At 45.9% G+C, this 15784-nt stretch overlaps 1 protein-coding gene across 7 annotated transcripts in view; it reads right to left on the bottom strand.

The window, feature by feature from the left end:
* WDFY3 (WD repeat and FYVE domain containing 3) overlaps window positions 1–14085 on the bottom strand; it is a 161446-nt gene extending 147361 nt beyond the window's left edge. For 6 of the 7 annotated variants that reach the window (XM_077300979.1, XM_077300982.1, XM_077300984.1 and 3 more), the window contains exon 1: window positions 13217–13649. The gene's annotated coding sequence lies outside the window, so the exon portion shown is untranslated. Of the gene's footprint in view, window positions 1–13216; window positions 13650–13966 lie in introns of those variants that run through there. The other variant, XM_077300980.1, reaches the window with a different exon arrangement.
* Between the last annotated feature and the right edge of the window lie 1699 nt (window positions 14086–15784).

Here is a 15784-nt window from a genome sequence, read left to right as displayed (position 1 = left end):
ATCCCAGGGCAGGCAGCCTGATCCCCAAATGGGGTGTGAACAAATGGCCACAACGGAACACTGTTCGTTTTCTCCTTCCCCCCTTCATTGAGGGATGGGGCTATGAGCATCCCTAACAATCATTAATGTGCTATATTGTGCTTGATGGTAATAAATTAACTCTCTAATGAATTATTAAAGAGTTGTGTTTTCAATGTCATAATGTTTAACCTGAAACCCACCCATCCCCCAATGCTGGTAGTCCTGTGACTAGGAGAGACTGCTTCAGTCCCTATTTTCTTTTAAATTATATTTGTTTTCTAATGTCAACTTTTATTTTTACCTGCTTCTCCAATGGCAAAAATTAGGAAACAGGGGCTAAGGTAGTAATAGTGTACAACATTTCCCAGCTCTAATATTGGGTATGTATTTTGTTTTGTCTGTGGAATTTTAGAAACCTTGAGCTCGCAGCAAGGACTGGAATCCTGAACTCTTCCTAGGAATTCGCCAGGTCCTGATTTGCAGCCAATCAGCAGACAGACTTATGGACCTATCACAGGCTTCCGTTAAGGGCCATTTGCGTGTCTCGGCAGAAGCCTCAAGGATATATACAACATGTTCCCTGGTTCTGAGAATCCGTGTTCGGTATTCCTGGTTCCAATAAAGTTGTTGGTTGTTGGAGATGAGCGTCCATATCCTACTGAACCCACAGACCTAATATATTTGCGGTTTTACTTTATTGTTATTTTAATGGGAATTTTATTGGGGTTTTATTGTTTTAGAATTGTATGTGTAAACCGCCACGAGGCTACAGCGAGCAGCGGTATAGAAATCTAATAATTAATAAATAAATAAATATCCTGATTAAGTTAAATATGGTGCATTTTGTTGCAGCAAAGCAACATTGCAGCAAGCATGAGATCACACTTTTCAAAGCTAATGAAAGGTACAGCAATGCCACAGAGAAAAGCTGAGTCTCTCAATGTAAGCCAGAATAGGTTGGCTCCTGTTTTCATCATGCTACCTGCTTTGCCTATACACTGTCTTGACAAAAACAGGGTGCTGTTCCTCTCTATATCATTATCAATCTACGCATCTCTGCACTCAAGTACTAGTTAAGTAACATACCTACTCAATATAGATTCATTTCACAATGAAACACATGGAGGGGAAGGCATTCCTATAAAAGCACTCTCAACATGACAGCAGAGTCGAGAAGCACCTTTAAGACCTACAAAGCTTTATTCAAGGTACAATCTTTGGTTTGCAGGCACACTTCTTTAGATCTATTGAAATGGAAGTTAACAATCCATACATATAGGTGGAGGGTGAGCGGCAAATTAGCATACAAGCTTGTTATTCCTGTTCAGTCCTTGCACCTGTGAAACATCTTCCTTATGTTGCATGCTCATTTGTTGCTCACCTTCTACCTATATATATATATATATATGGACAGGTAAATTCCATTTCCATATATCTGAAATGGAAATTCTGTGCATGCACAGAGAAGCTTATACCGTGAATAAAACTTTGTTAGAGGTGCCACAGGTGCTGCTTCAGACCAACACTATTACCGGCCGAGAACCACAAAGGTTAGGGAGAAAACCAAATGTACAAAAATATAAAAAGATATTTATAAACTGTAAACGTCCCTTGCTTATTATGTAGCTGTGAAATAAATGTTTTTATACCCCGCTTTTCTCTACCTGAAGGAGTCTCAAAATGGCTTACAATCACTTTCTCTTCCTCTCCCCACAACAGACACCCTGTGTGGTAGGTGGGGCTGAGAGAGCCCTGAAGTTACTGCTCTGTGAGAGGAGCACTTTCCAGGCTGTGACAAACCCAAGGCCACCTAGCTGGTTGCATGTGGAGGAGCCAGATTAGACACCACCGGTCTTAACCACTACAACAAGCCGGCACGTCAGAAGTTATCTGCAGTAAGAGTGCCCACACAGTCTTGGATTCTGCTCCTAAAGCATGCCATGATAGGTCACATAAACTAAAAGTTCTCCAAAAATGCTCATTCAGCTGTTGTTTTTCCCTATAGCATTAATATTGGAAAGTCACCAGAGACCAGCTGCTTTCTGTCACATCTATGAGAACTACATCCACTCAGATAACTTTTACAAAACAAACATACAAGTCTGCTTAAATGCTGACTCGCGTAAATACCCAATGAGGTCACATGTTCTTTCATGTAACTTTCAGTGCCTTCTTGGCGTTTCCTTGATGAGATAATGATTGCATAACAAAAAAACTGAACCACTTGAGAATCCATTCCCTCCACCGTATTCTACGTAAAGAAAATAAATGTTTAAACGGGCAAGCCAGAAATCAACTTCCATTTTTTAATAGTCAGTTTTTGTTGTTGTCATATTTTTAGCCCACCCTTCCCCAAAGGTTCAGGGCAAATTACATCAGATAAAACATACGTTTAAAATATGTTTAATATAAAATCTTAATTTTAAAAAACCTTAAAAAATACGATTTCTGAAAATGCAAAAATACAAAGAACCAAATCTGTTTGCTTCATGCAAACTTCATAAACTAGTCTTACTTTGGGTTAATTCTGTTGATTTATGAATCACCCATCTGCACAATCACTGGGCCTTGTCTGCAATTAATTGCCCACTTTTAAGTGGCACCTCAAATAGAACTGTTTTTATAGTACCTATCAAATGAAATTGCTGAATTTGGAACAGGTTAAAAAAAATTAGATGCAGATCTTACACTTTTCTCAATGTTCCCACAAATAATCCAAGCAGCCCCATTAGGTAACAAAGGAAGAGATCAAAACTGCCTTATATAGGGCTTTGGTGGCGGCAGCCGGGGGGGGGGGGGATTAATTGCAAGCCAGGTAAGTCTATTATTTATTGATTGATGCTACTTTAGCACAGTTGTTTTATAATAACCGCAGCATTCAAAAATAGAAATTAATTGTAGACACATGACAAATGTCCCTCCGATCAAGGGCACTTTGCCCCGTCTTCCAAAAACCTTTTAGAGTCGATCTTTGGTGTACAGAGCACATAGCAGGTGCCACTACCACATCTCCTAACCATCTGAACTTCAAGTCTAAAGTAAGGTGACCAGATTTTAACATTGGTAAAGCGGGACACCACTGACCGGGGGGGGGGGGGGTTCTTAAAAATTGGGTCTATATGGAGCAACAAAAAGTTTCATAGAATGCATAGAATGCAAAAATAGTATTGTAATATATATTTTTTAATTTCAACATTACAATTTGCCAGGTACCCCCAGATGTCCCTCCAAAAGTGGGACAATCTGGTCACCTTAGTCTAAAGGGAATTCATAGAAGTGACTTCTCAGTTAACCGATCAAGGGCTAAACCAAGGCTTTTCAGTGGTTGCCAGAAAAGCAATCAGTTCTGGAGGCAAGGTAATTAAACAAGGATTACTATATAGGTCAATACTATATAGGCCAACGAGAATCTGCCTTGACCTGGATAGCCCAGGCTAGCCTGATCCCTAAAATCTTGAAAGCTAAGCAGGGTCAATTGTAGAAGACCTTCCAAGGAATACCAGGGTCATGAGGCAGAAGCAGGCAATGGCAAGCCACCTCTGAATGTCTCAAGGGAGTGCCATAAGTTAGCTGTGACTTGGTGGCATTTTCCATCACCACCAAACAGAGACTTTTGTTAACACCAGGCCTGAAAAAGCACTCAGCCGCACACACACAAACCTGCTTCATAACAAAGCCCCACTTGTTACAAAACCAGCATCTATCAAAACTTTTAATACCCTGACTGAAGCAGGTCTTTAGGGGACAGTCCCTTCAAAAAGGTTTGAAGCTGGTGAGAGGGGAGATGCGGGTGAAAAGACACAATTGTCAACATCCTTCGAACTGCTTTTAAACACTAACCTCTTTGTATTCAATTATTTCATTCATTCATGGCCGGGGCATGTATCTTATAAATGCTGGGGGGAAGGAAGTCTCAGAATGATGCAACCCATGGCCATGGTCCTAAGTTGCTTTCATTAAAACCATGCAACTTACATGCAAAAAAAAAAGTATATGTGAGCAGGTCCCTCTGAAAAATTTATCCCCAATGACAAATGGGTGTAGACATTTATGTATGCCTTCTTCAGCTCATCCATGGAGTTTCATGCACCTCATAAGTAGGGGCAGCCAAGAAAAACATGGCTCCTTCCAGATGTTTAAACAGATATCCATTTCCATTGTTTATACAGATTTATTATGTCCCATTATTTAAATGAGTAAAAAGGAGGGATAATATTGAGCAGTAGCAGACTTGAATGGGTTTCGGCACAACCTGGGGATGAAGCGGGCCGGGGAATCTGGTCTTTATTAATTTAGATGTTTGTGTCTTGTCCTCATCCCCTTTCAAGAGAGGGAAGAAGATCAGCTCACAAAATGTCAGAAAACAATCATTAAATACATTAAGTCAATGCTACAAACATCTTAGAGCCTCTTGTGACGCAGAGTGGTAAGGCAGCAGACATGCAGTCTGAAAGCTCTGCCCATGAGGCTGGGAGTTCGATCCCAGCAGCTGGCTCAAGGTTGACTCAGCCTTCCATCCTTCCGAAGTCGGTAAAATGAGGACCCAGCTTGCTGGGGGGTAAACGGTAATGACTGGGGAAGGCACTGGCAAACGACCCCGTATTGAGTCTGCCATGAAAACACTAGAGGGCGTCACCCCAAGGGTCAGACATGACCCAGTGCTTGCACAAGGGATACCTTTACCTTTACAAACATCTCACGAAATAAAATGGATTCCTCAAACACAAAGATCATTTTTGCAAAGGCAATAGTAGATAAATGGAATTGTTATGGAGGCACTTTTACAAAGACACAAGGGACTTGGGGCGTAGTTTATGGCACTGTTCAATGTATGCATTTCTTTTTTCTAAGTCACTTTTTTCTGATTCCTCTAATCCAGTTTATTAAATTTCTTATGCCAGTCTTATACCATTTTATTACATTATTTTCTCACTTGGCATGGCAGTCTTAATTATAATGTTTATTATACTATCATTAAATTTTGCAACATCCCAAGAGTCTCAGTGAGAAAGGCAGGCAATAAATTAAAAAAAACCCTAAGATTTCAGTTGCCAAAGGGTTTCCTAAAATGGTTTTATGTGTCTTCTTGGAGGTTGGTCAAGGAGATATGCGCCTGATCTCCAATGGCAGCACACCACTTCTTCACATCTGTACATTTTCTAGGCAGGCTAAAGCAATGAGCCTGGAGTTCAAGCAACATGCCACCAAAATACACGCAAGCTTCAATAAGAATTGAGTTGGCCCATTGGTGTAACTCATCCAAAAAATGGAATGATCCTTCCCCCTGTCGCTACAAGATGCACTGCGCATAAGAGATATGCATATATTTCTGGTTCCCAGGGTTGAGGTGTTTAAAAAAATGGTTTAGAGTGCTGTCCAACAATTATGCAACCGACAGACACCTTTCAAAACACATCTGCGCATTGTATCAATGCTCTTTGAAAGGAGAAGAAGAAGAAGAAGAGTTGGTTCTTATATGCCGCTTTTCCCTACCCGAAGGAGGCTCAAAGCGGCTTACAGTTGCCTTCCCATTCCTCTCCCCAGAACAGACACCCTGTGAGGTGGGTGAGGCTGAGAGAGCGCTGATATCACTGCCCGGTCAGAACAGTTTTATCAGTGCCGTGGCGAGCCCAAGATCACCCAGCATGTGGGGGAGCACAGAATCGAACCTGGCATGCCAGATTAGAAGTCTGCACTCCTAACCACTACACCAAACTGGCAAACAGGGAAGGGAGAGAGATGTATCTGCCACGTCACAGGACACAACCAATCAGCCCTGCCTGCAGCCACCTCCCACTACAAACTAATTTCTCCTCAGCTCTATTTTGGAAAGATACTGGTACATCCGAACAAAATACAGCCAGAACTCTCTCAAAGCAAACCCATGACTTGGTTATATACATCTGTGCGCTCTCCAGTATCTCTTTAGAACCAAAGCGGAACAGTAAGAAAAATCTAAGGGACTCAAGGGCTACATGCTTATTTAACTAAACTAATTATAAAGTTACTTCAGCACAGAGACGACCATTAGAAGTAAATAATATTCAGACAATATGCAGCCCTCTTCTTGTACATGTGTTTCTTTAATGCATCAAAAAAACTTGCTGCATGATTTCAAACTTGAGTTTGGAAATATCCGTATTACACCAGCTCACAGTCAGCTAACGTGTCATAATGACACAGTTCCCTAAAATTGCCAACCACTGTTAAAGAAGATACTTGTTACTTCGCTAAAAAAATTAACTAGGATGACCAAAAATATACAGATTCGATTAACTGTGATGTCTTTTACGGTAAATCACTGCTGGGAAATCACAATTAGGAAACAGGAATAACACAGGAAGCATCATGTGATTGTAGAAACTGTGCCAAAACTCCTGAGCTCACAGTTTGAAACAAAACATCTTCTTTTACTCAAATAATCATTAGCAAATGCTACGAACGGCTTACCAGGCCTGCGAATTCATTCAAATAGCAGTGCCTGGACAGATCTCTCTTATTTGCACCTTGAGTGCTATGCTTCCATCTAAACTTCTTCTGCAGATCAATGATATCAGCTTCACCATTATTCTTTCACAAGCGGTGACCTGCTCGGATAATCTAATAATCCCACCATTCAATCTGTCTCCATCATGCAATTCTATGAGTTTTCAGGGCCTTCAGAATATTGATTTCAGTCCCCAAGCCCCCACCCACCCACCCCGCCTTTAATGGACACAGGTCTCAAAATTCCATCCCTTCCAAAGCATTTTTAGTCTTCAGCATGGCATTTTCCCCCGGAGTCTTCCGTTGTTAATTTACAAGAGCACTGGTTTCTGCATATTTAAAGGATCCCCTTACCTGGTATAGATATCTAACTTGCAAGTGGTCCGGTTTTTAATTTTATTACAACAGTACAAAAGGGTGACAAAGATTAACAGCTGATCTTACACACAGCAGTCAAAAATTAACAAGCATACCTTTAAGACAGTTAACATCCTTGGCAAAATAATTTAAGATTAATGGTTCCCAATCAAGGAAAGGGACAACATACTAAATCCAACTTCAGAACATTATGTTGGTAAGCAGTGAGCCTGATCCATGCATTTCCTCAATTTTCACAAATCACTGAAGAAGCATCTGAATTCTCATGCTTAGCAGTTATTAACCTTGCAACAATGATTAAAATAATAAAATAAATGTAAAACAAGTGGGGCACATTTTTGGCATTTTCTTACTTTTACTCCACCATCCCGCCACATTGCTTACACTCTACCACTTACCGGAACCCGCTTTTGAACTCGAACCCATGCGCCTAATCCCCCCACCCCTACCCCGCTGCTACCTCTAGTGCCCCCTTTCTCACTTCTCTTCCCTTTCTCCCTCTCCAGTTTCACTGCTTCCCTGACACCTTCCATTTCTAGCCATGGTAGCCCCCACGGTCCCTCCGCCTCCCCTCTCCTCATCCTCCAACTCTCAACTCCCACTGGTATCTCTAGTGCCCCTTTCTGCCTTCCCATCCTTCTGTCTCCAATTCGGCTTCCTTCTCCCCCTTTCCAGCTTCCCTCTTTCCCTCCTATCCTACCTTCAATTTCTGGCTATGGCAGTCGTCATAGTCCCTCCTCCTTCCTTCTCCCCCCACACATACACACACACAATCTCCTTCTGGTAGAGGCCAATACTACAGCAAAATGCTACCCAACACTGTTCTCCTCTGCCATGTCTGGACATGAATTCATGTTATTTTACTTTCAGGTTTAACCCCAGTTTTGTTTTGTGTGTGTGTGTGTGCGCGCGCGCGCAAATCCTAGAAACCTATATTCTATCCCTGGTTGCCCCCATTGTACAGATTTTGTGATTCACACAAAAGATGCTCTTGTATATTAGATATAAGGATAATTTCTTAAAACAAAATTTTTGGGGGGCAAACAACAAGCAGTTTAGTTTCTAATATGAAGTAATACATGGAACAGGCTTCCTCGGGAGGTGGTGGGTTCTCCATCTTTAGACATTTTTAAACAGAGGCTGGATCGCCATCTGATGGAGAGGCTGATTCTGTGAAGGCTCAAGGGGGTGGCAGGTTACAGTGGATGAGCGATGGGGATGTGAGTGTCCTGCATAGTGCAGGGGGTTGGACTAGAAGACTCAGGAGGTCCCTTCCAACTCTGTTATTCTATGAGGCTTAAAACAAGCTTCTCATCTTGGATCAATGTATATTTAACAATTTTAAAAGCCATGCCCCAAACTGCTGGTTTTCACTAAGGGAATAAAAAGCCCTTTTGAAGCACCAGGGAGCAGACTCTCAGAAGATCAAAGTTCTCATGAAAGCAAGACACCTCACAGCACACAATTCTGCAACAATTGGGTACACTGTAGTCCAAGGGACACAAGACATTTTGCCATGACTCAGGTTGGGGTTTTCTGAACTGACTTTGCATTCGCCACAGTTGTGGGAACTTAATTCCCAAGCAGCACAAGGTATGATCGGGACTGGGGAGAGGCAGCTCTGGTTCCCCACCCCTGCCATTTTCCAGACCCATAATTGTGCTGAGGGCATCCTTTGCCTCACTGAAATCAAAATGGAAAACCCCAACCCATGGCAAAACAATTTGCATCTTTTGGGAATCTAGTTTCAGGCTGCATATTTAGTGGGAAGTAAAGGAAGGACTCCCTGGAGAAGAGCCTAATGCTGGGGGCGATTGAGGGCAAAAGAAGAAGGGGACGACAGAGAATGAGGTGGCTGGATGGAGTCACGGAAGCAGTCGGTGAAAACTTCCATGGACTCCGGGGAATGGTAGAGGACAGGAAGGCCTTGGAGGATCATTGTCCATGGGGTCACGATGGGTCGGACACGACTTCACAACTAACCACAACAACAAAACCCTGCTGAACACATTAGGACTACCTTCTGCATACAAAGGCTTGTGGCTCCCTGCCATGGCTGCAGTCCTTCTTCCCAATAACAAATTCTACTGTATTTGGCACTACTTTCTTTAAAAAAAAAAAAAAACGAGTTCAGGATTTGGCTTTAAATCAGCAATCCTACAATATTCACGTGGAAGCAGACTCATTTCAGATTTGGTTTAAAAGTGCCACCGGTTTTTGTAATATTTTTAAAAATACACACATAGAAACAAAACTGTTACCATTTTCTCCAAGATTTTATCTGCATGAATGTGATAGTAATTAACTATTTTGTACGTTCACCCTCAAGAGATATTTAGATCAGCCTCGCAAATATATCCAAAAAATAACTAGCCCACAAACATTTTAACTAGCTTCCCGCTCATATTTTGGTCCTTCCTCACAGTAGACCAAGAAAGATATCCAGTAATACATCTATACCAATGGTCCTCAACCTTTTTATCACCGGGGACCACTCAACGCCAGGGACCACTCACCGGGGACCACTCAACGCCTTTTACTGAGGCCCGGGGGGGGGGGGGTAGTTTACTCCTCTACTCTCAACCACTGCCCTAACGTTCTCTGATCGCTATGGTAATGTTTAAACATCCCTTCAAAATAAGATACAGACACGCCACAACAATGAAGTGTGTTGTAAAGGGCCGGGGGGGATGAAGTAAAGGGCCGGGGGGGGGGGGGAGAAGGCGTCCTTCGGGGCCCACCTCCAATTAGTCGAAGGACCACATGTGGTCCGCAGCCCACAGGTTGGGGTTCGCTAATCTATACTACTAATCCAGGGGTGGCCAAGCTGTGGCTCTACAGATGTCCATGGACTATATTTTTATTTTTATTTATTATTCAATTTCTATACCGCCACTTGCCGTAGCCTCGCAGCGGTTTACACATACCATGAGCCCCTGCCAGCACCTTGCTGTACTAATCCATTGACCATTAAAGCATGAAGTACACCATGACATCATAAAAACAGATTTCGAGTGCCCCATTATTAGAGTGACCGAAGGGTTTATAGGCCAAGGGTAACGTAATACCTTGTAAGCAAAAAAATCCCAGAGTCAATCCCCAGCCTTTCCAGGACAAAGGCAGCAGGGCTAGAGCTGCAGTAAATATTGCAGAACGAGACAAACCAATGCTCAGACCGTGCAAGTTAGCTTTGCTTGGTCATATGCATTTGATGGCCGGCAGGATTGCCTTTTGAACCTCAGAATGGCAATCTGAAGTTTAATTCCAAACTATTATTGAGGCTTTTGAACTCTGGTGCTGGAGAAGACTCTTGCGAGTCCCATGGACTGGAAGGCGAACATACCGGTCGGTCCTAGAGGAGATCAGCCCGGACTGCTCTTTAGAAGGCCAGATCCTAAAGATGAAACTCAAATACTTTGGCCACCTCATGAGAAGGAAGGACTCCCTGGAGAAGAGTCTAAGGCAATTGTAAAGATAACAAGGTAATATTCATGAAATGCTGTGCTAGCATTTGTATAGCTAAGCATTAAACAAACGAAGCGGGAAACTATCTGATCCACTTAATATATCTAGTAAGGGCTTGGAGGAGGAGTGTGTCTCATGGCTTAAGTGCCACTCAGCTGTCCCGCCCCTAAGTGCCTCCTCCTCCAACCGGCTTCCTTGTCCGTCCAGTGGCCAGTCAATCACCTTCCGTCTCCCACCCCTGACCATCTCCTCCTCCTTCCACTTCCCTCCAAGTCTTGGAGGCTGCAGATCCCTGGCTGGTTAGTTCCCTGCAGTCTACTACAGCCTTTCCAGGTCCTGGGGGGAGGGAGAGGCCATCCGCAGAGTCCTTCCACCCCACCCTCCAATCTAGTGTATTCCTGAATGTAAAGGGCTTTGCCCCTAGTCTGATCATAAACTTCTGAACTTGAATTCACCAACTTTCAGTCATTCTGCTTCCATGAGCTCCTTTCATGATTTGTTTACCTGGCAAATTATTTTTTATTTTATTTATTTAGATTTAGATTTGTATGCTGCCCCCCATGACAAACTGACTCAGGGAGGTTCACAAAATAAAATCAATCAATAAAATACAATATAAAGCCCATAAAAATCCCTTAGTTACACAAATAACAATAGAAAATAGAGACCAAGAACCAGATGGCGGCATAATCTCTCCAACCCAATAACTGTTCCAGCCAGGCCAGCATAAATGATCCTATTAATCCTGTCCCTCCAGGGGGCGGGTTGTACACATAGGGCGGGATCCACAAATCCACAAATTAGTTTAAACACATTTGGTGATACTATTCAATCATTTGGTGATACTATTCCATGAAAAACAATATTCTCCCTTGCATCTGATTTAAGGACATTTTCAATAAATCAGCAAAAAAAAGAGGAACAACCTGAACTGGGCTAGTTAGCTGCACACAGTAGACACCAAAGAAACAAAATATTTAATAATTAGTCAGTCAACAGACTCCTTAAAAAAATGCCCAAACTGACATCTTTACTTTACAATGGGCTGCCCTTTATATGTTGTCCAAGGCCTACCTTATTGCAGAATCTGCTCAACCATTTATTTATTTATTATTTATTAATGTGATTTATTTCCCGCCACTCCCAAAGATGGCTCATGGCGTGTTACAAAGTCCTCATAGCACAACAGTCTTTATTTTTAGTCCATGGCTCTGGAAGAACCCACAAATGCTCACATACCCAATTTTAGAAACCACTGAATTGCTTGCCACAGTCTCCCAACTCTAGCCTGGCATAGCAGAGATGTTGATTATCTATACATGAGCCACTGAAGTTCTGAAACCACCATAAAGAATATAAGCTCTATTATATTCCTTTCAAAGGAGGTAGAAAAGCTCTTTTTCTGCACCCTCTTACTAATAAAAAGCCATTAGGGAAAAGAAGTAGACAGCCCATCAGCCTGATAATGCATGTGTACAGATAGAAGTAAGCCACCACAAGGTCTTTGAACAATCCTACACTCAGGTCACTGCAGTAGACGTAGCACACAAGGAAACTAATACTGCAAAACTTGCCAGGTTCTATGGATGTACTTAATCTCTGTGCATCCACTGTCAAAAGGTCATAAACAGAGACCTCAATCTTCTAAAATGAAAAAGGAACCAAGTTCCTTGCGGGCTTGGTTCTCTCTTTCCCCCTCTTTCGAATACGGGCACGCTACCTCCAACCTCAGAAAGGGAGCCCAAGGTGGGTCAAGGCACAGAAACCTACAAACATTAACCATTCCAAGCCTGGCGGCTCACAATCAAGCCCTCCCTCCGCAAGGAAAGGACTGTGTCTCCTAACACAATCCCACATTGCAGTCCCCAATATGACTAAGTCACGCTTTGCTTCCCCTCCCCCCCCTCCCCTCCAGTCCCAAGACTCCTTACCCATCCTGCACCAATTCGGGTTTTTTAACAGCCTTCCGGGCAAGTGGAAAGACGACCCCCCCCCCCAAAAAAAACACCATTTCCCATCCACATGAAAGCACTTTCTACCAACCAAAACAAACCACCCCCTAATCCACGGGGCTTTGATGCCTTTTGTTATTTCCCTTTTATTGTACTGCGGGGCATGGCAGGCAAGGCTGGCAGGGATTCTTTGCAAGGATGTCGCTCCCTGCTCTCTCTCTCCCGCCCCCCCCCGTCCCAAATTTCCCAGTGTCGTCGCCCCCCCCACCATTTATTTAACAAAGGTGAAGGCAGCCCCGCAGGAGGAAGAAGCTCCAGAAGCAGGGGTAGTCAAACTGCGGCCCTCCAGATGCCCATGGACTACAATTCCCATGAGCCCCTGCCAGCTAACGCTGGCAGGGGCTCATGGGAATTGTAGTCCATGGACATCTGGAGGGCCGCAGTTTGACTACTCCAGAGTAATCCCTGCAGGGCCAGGGCAGGAAAAGAGCGCCTGTCAAATCCCCCCCAGGCCCTCCCGTCCCTTTCCCCACCACCGGGGTCGACCCTTGGACACACCTCGGGTCCCCCCCTCCCCCAGGCCAAAGCGGGAGCAACCCTCATTCCTGCCCCTAATTCGTTGGGAACCAGCAGCCCCGGGCAATTGTTTCCAGAAAGGCGCAAATCCCATAAAATGGGGACGGTGACAATAATAAAATGGGGACTTCTGCCTCCCGGGGCTCGCCTGCGCCGCCCGCCCGCCCGCCCTTCCTTCGTTCCTTCCAGACCCGCCGGGTGGGAACGAAGCCTGAGGCGCCGCTCCCGCCGCAGCATCCCTGGGAAGGCGTCCGAGGCGAGCCCGGAGCCGCCGTTGCGGCCTAGGAAGGACGCGGATGGGAAGCGGCCGGGGACTCGGCGGGGAAGGCTGGACTCACCCGGTGGCGCTGGAAGAAGGGGACGAGGGCGCTCCGCGGCCGGGTGGGGTCGACGGGGAAGGCGGGAGGGAGCCACGGGGCGCCGCCGCCGCCCAGCCGAGGGAGCCTCCCGCTTTCGACTGCCGTCCTTCCAGCCCCCTCAGACGGGGCTCGGGCCCAGCCGGGCGGGGAGGGACGGAGGCGGGGAGGGCCGCTGTCCGCTGAGAGGGAAGGGAACGGCAGCAGCAGCAGCGCCGCCCGCCGTCGGGCTCCCCTCAGCTCGCCGCTTCCCCGCAGCAGCAGCAGCAGCAGCGTCGTCGCCGTCTCTCAGCGCCCTCCATCAAGGCCCCGCCGGACAATCCCGGGAAGCGAGCGAGGCGGCGCTGCGGCTGCCAAGGCTCCCTCGGCGGCCGCTGGTGGCCATTTTAATTCGCCTGCTCCGTCCTCCTCCTCCGCCGCCGCCTCCCCCGGGATGAGGCTGCTGCTGCTGCTGCTGCAAGCCGCGCGCTCCCGCCCGCCCGCCGCCGCCTTCCCTCCCTCTTTTCCCGGCCCTCGCCGCCGGCTCGCTTCGGCCCGCCTCCTTCGCTTCCCTCACGGGGAGAGCCTCTCCTGGCTGCCTGCCTCCCAGCCGCTCTCGCCAGGCTGCCTGCGGCAGGAGAAAGGAGCCGAGGCAAGGCGAGCGGCGTTTGGGGCCGCGAAGGCGCCTGCCTTCCTGAGGCGCGGCTCCCTCCTCCTGCACAGCCCCTGGGACACCTGGGCGGGAGGCTGTACCTGCGCAGGTGGCTTCACCAGGCGGACGGAGGCTCGATCCGGCTGAAGGCGGCGCTTCCCATGAAGGCGGATCAAGATGGGCAAACGGCCTCCGTCTGTCTGCAGTGGACCCACGAGAGCCCAAACACAGCAGGACTCACAAATTCCGTGGCAGGGGAGGAGCCCTCAGGAGCCACGGCTCCCGTCTTCAGACAGCCTCAGTTCTTGTGGCCTAAGGGTATTCTCCCGCCTGTGGTGGGGAAGATCCCGGTGGCTGTACCTGTGCAGGTGGCTTCACAGGTTGATGGAGCCCCAGTCCGTACGGCTAAAAGTGATCCAAGATGGGTAAAGTGCATCCATCTGTCTGTGGCGGTAGAAAAGAGCCAGAGTCCAAGACTCACAAATTTTGTGACCCAGAACACCTCCCAACCTTTCCAATTGAGAAGAAGAAGAAGAGTTGGTTCTTATATGCTGCTTTTCTCTACCTGAAGGAGCTGTCATGTCTCACTTCTTCAGATGTCCTTTTTTTAATTCTCAGTCCTTTGGGTGTAAGGTGAAATCTTCTCCATTTGGTGAGAAAGATCATGTGCTCTGTACCTGGTCAAGTTTCTTCACAAAGTGGATGGATTTCCATTCAGTACCGCGAAATGTGGCGCTTTCCATGGAGGCTGATCAAGATGGGGAGCCGAGTTAAGTCTGACTGTAGCAGGAGAAAAGAGCAAGAGTCCAGCAGCGCCTTAAAGACTCACAAAATCCATGGCAGAGGATGAGCCTTCCTGAGTCCCTTCGCCATTAGGTTCTTCTGCATGTGGTGAGAAAGATGGTGACTGTCTGTACCTGTGTACATTTCATCACAAGGTTGATGGTCACCCCAGCAAGATACTTTCAAGGCAAGTGAGAAGCAGAGAGAGTTTGCCATCACCTCCTTCTGCAGTCTTTCATGGTGGCTTGCCATCCACGTACGAAACCTGCTTAGCTTCCAAGATCTGAGGTTGCCTTCCCTCCTGGACCAACTAAGTTAGCAAACAGAAATCACAGTCTTGGGGAGAAGAGGAATCATCAGACAGAACATCCCAGTACAAACCAAATACAGGTAAAGAATAGGTGCAGAAAACCTGTATCACCTGTTTGCTTCTTAGTCTAAAGTGGCTTTCTTGGCTGCTCTTGCTGCAGTTCCTTCACCCTACCTAGCAGTGATTGGTAGTACCTCTTGGGTCAACAGCAGCCTTTCTCAACTTTTTTTAACGTTGAGAAATCCCTGAAACATTCTTCGGGCTCCAAGAAACCCCCAAAGTGGCACGATCCTGCAGAATATAGTTGGGAAACCTAGCTGTGTACACAAGCACCTGGAGCCCCGCCCCTTCACTGGCCACTGGGGGGCAATATGGCCATATATAGTATCACCTGATAAATATTTTAAATATTTTTAAAATTATTAAGATTAATTAACTCCCACCCATCTGGGAAACCTATTCAGGGCTGTCAAGGAACCCCAAATTTTCACAAAACCCTGGTCGAGAAAGCCTGAGATCTCAGAAATCCCCAGTTCTATTGCAGTCTCCAATCCTGCTTTTCCCCCTTTGGGGAGAGAGGTATACAAATGTGAATGAATGAATGAACGAACAAACAAATAAATAAATGAGAGACAACCATGCCTTGGTATCACTCTCATCCGATGCCTTTTGCACAACTAGTGACTAATGCATTTCACTAAGTGCATCTGATCGCCATGCATTAAGAGAGGCCAGCAACAACAAAGTACATGCACCATCTGGAACCACCTGAATTAAGCAGTGCAGGGCTTGAGGAAGCAGGTGCAGAAAAGCTCATCCTAAGGGC

The sequence above is a fragment of the Paroedura picta genome, chromosome 10 (assembly GCF_049243985.1).
Source record: "Paroedura picta isolate Pp20150507F chromosome 10, Ppicta_v3.0, whole genome shotgun sequence".
Classification (NCBI taxonomy): Eukaryota; Metazoa; Chordata; class Lepidosauria; order Squamata; family Gekkonidae; genus Paroedura; species Paroedura picta.
The sequence above is the reverse complement of the archived record's forward strand: the minus strand, read 5'-3'. Positions and strand labels throughout refer to the sequence as shown.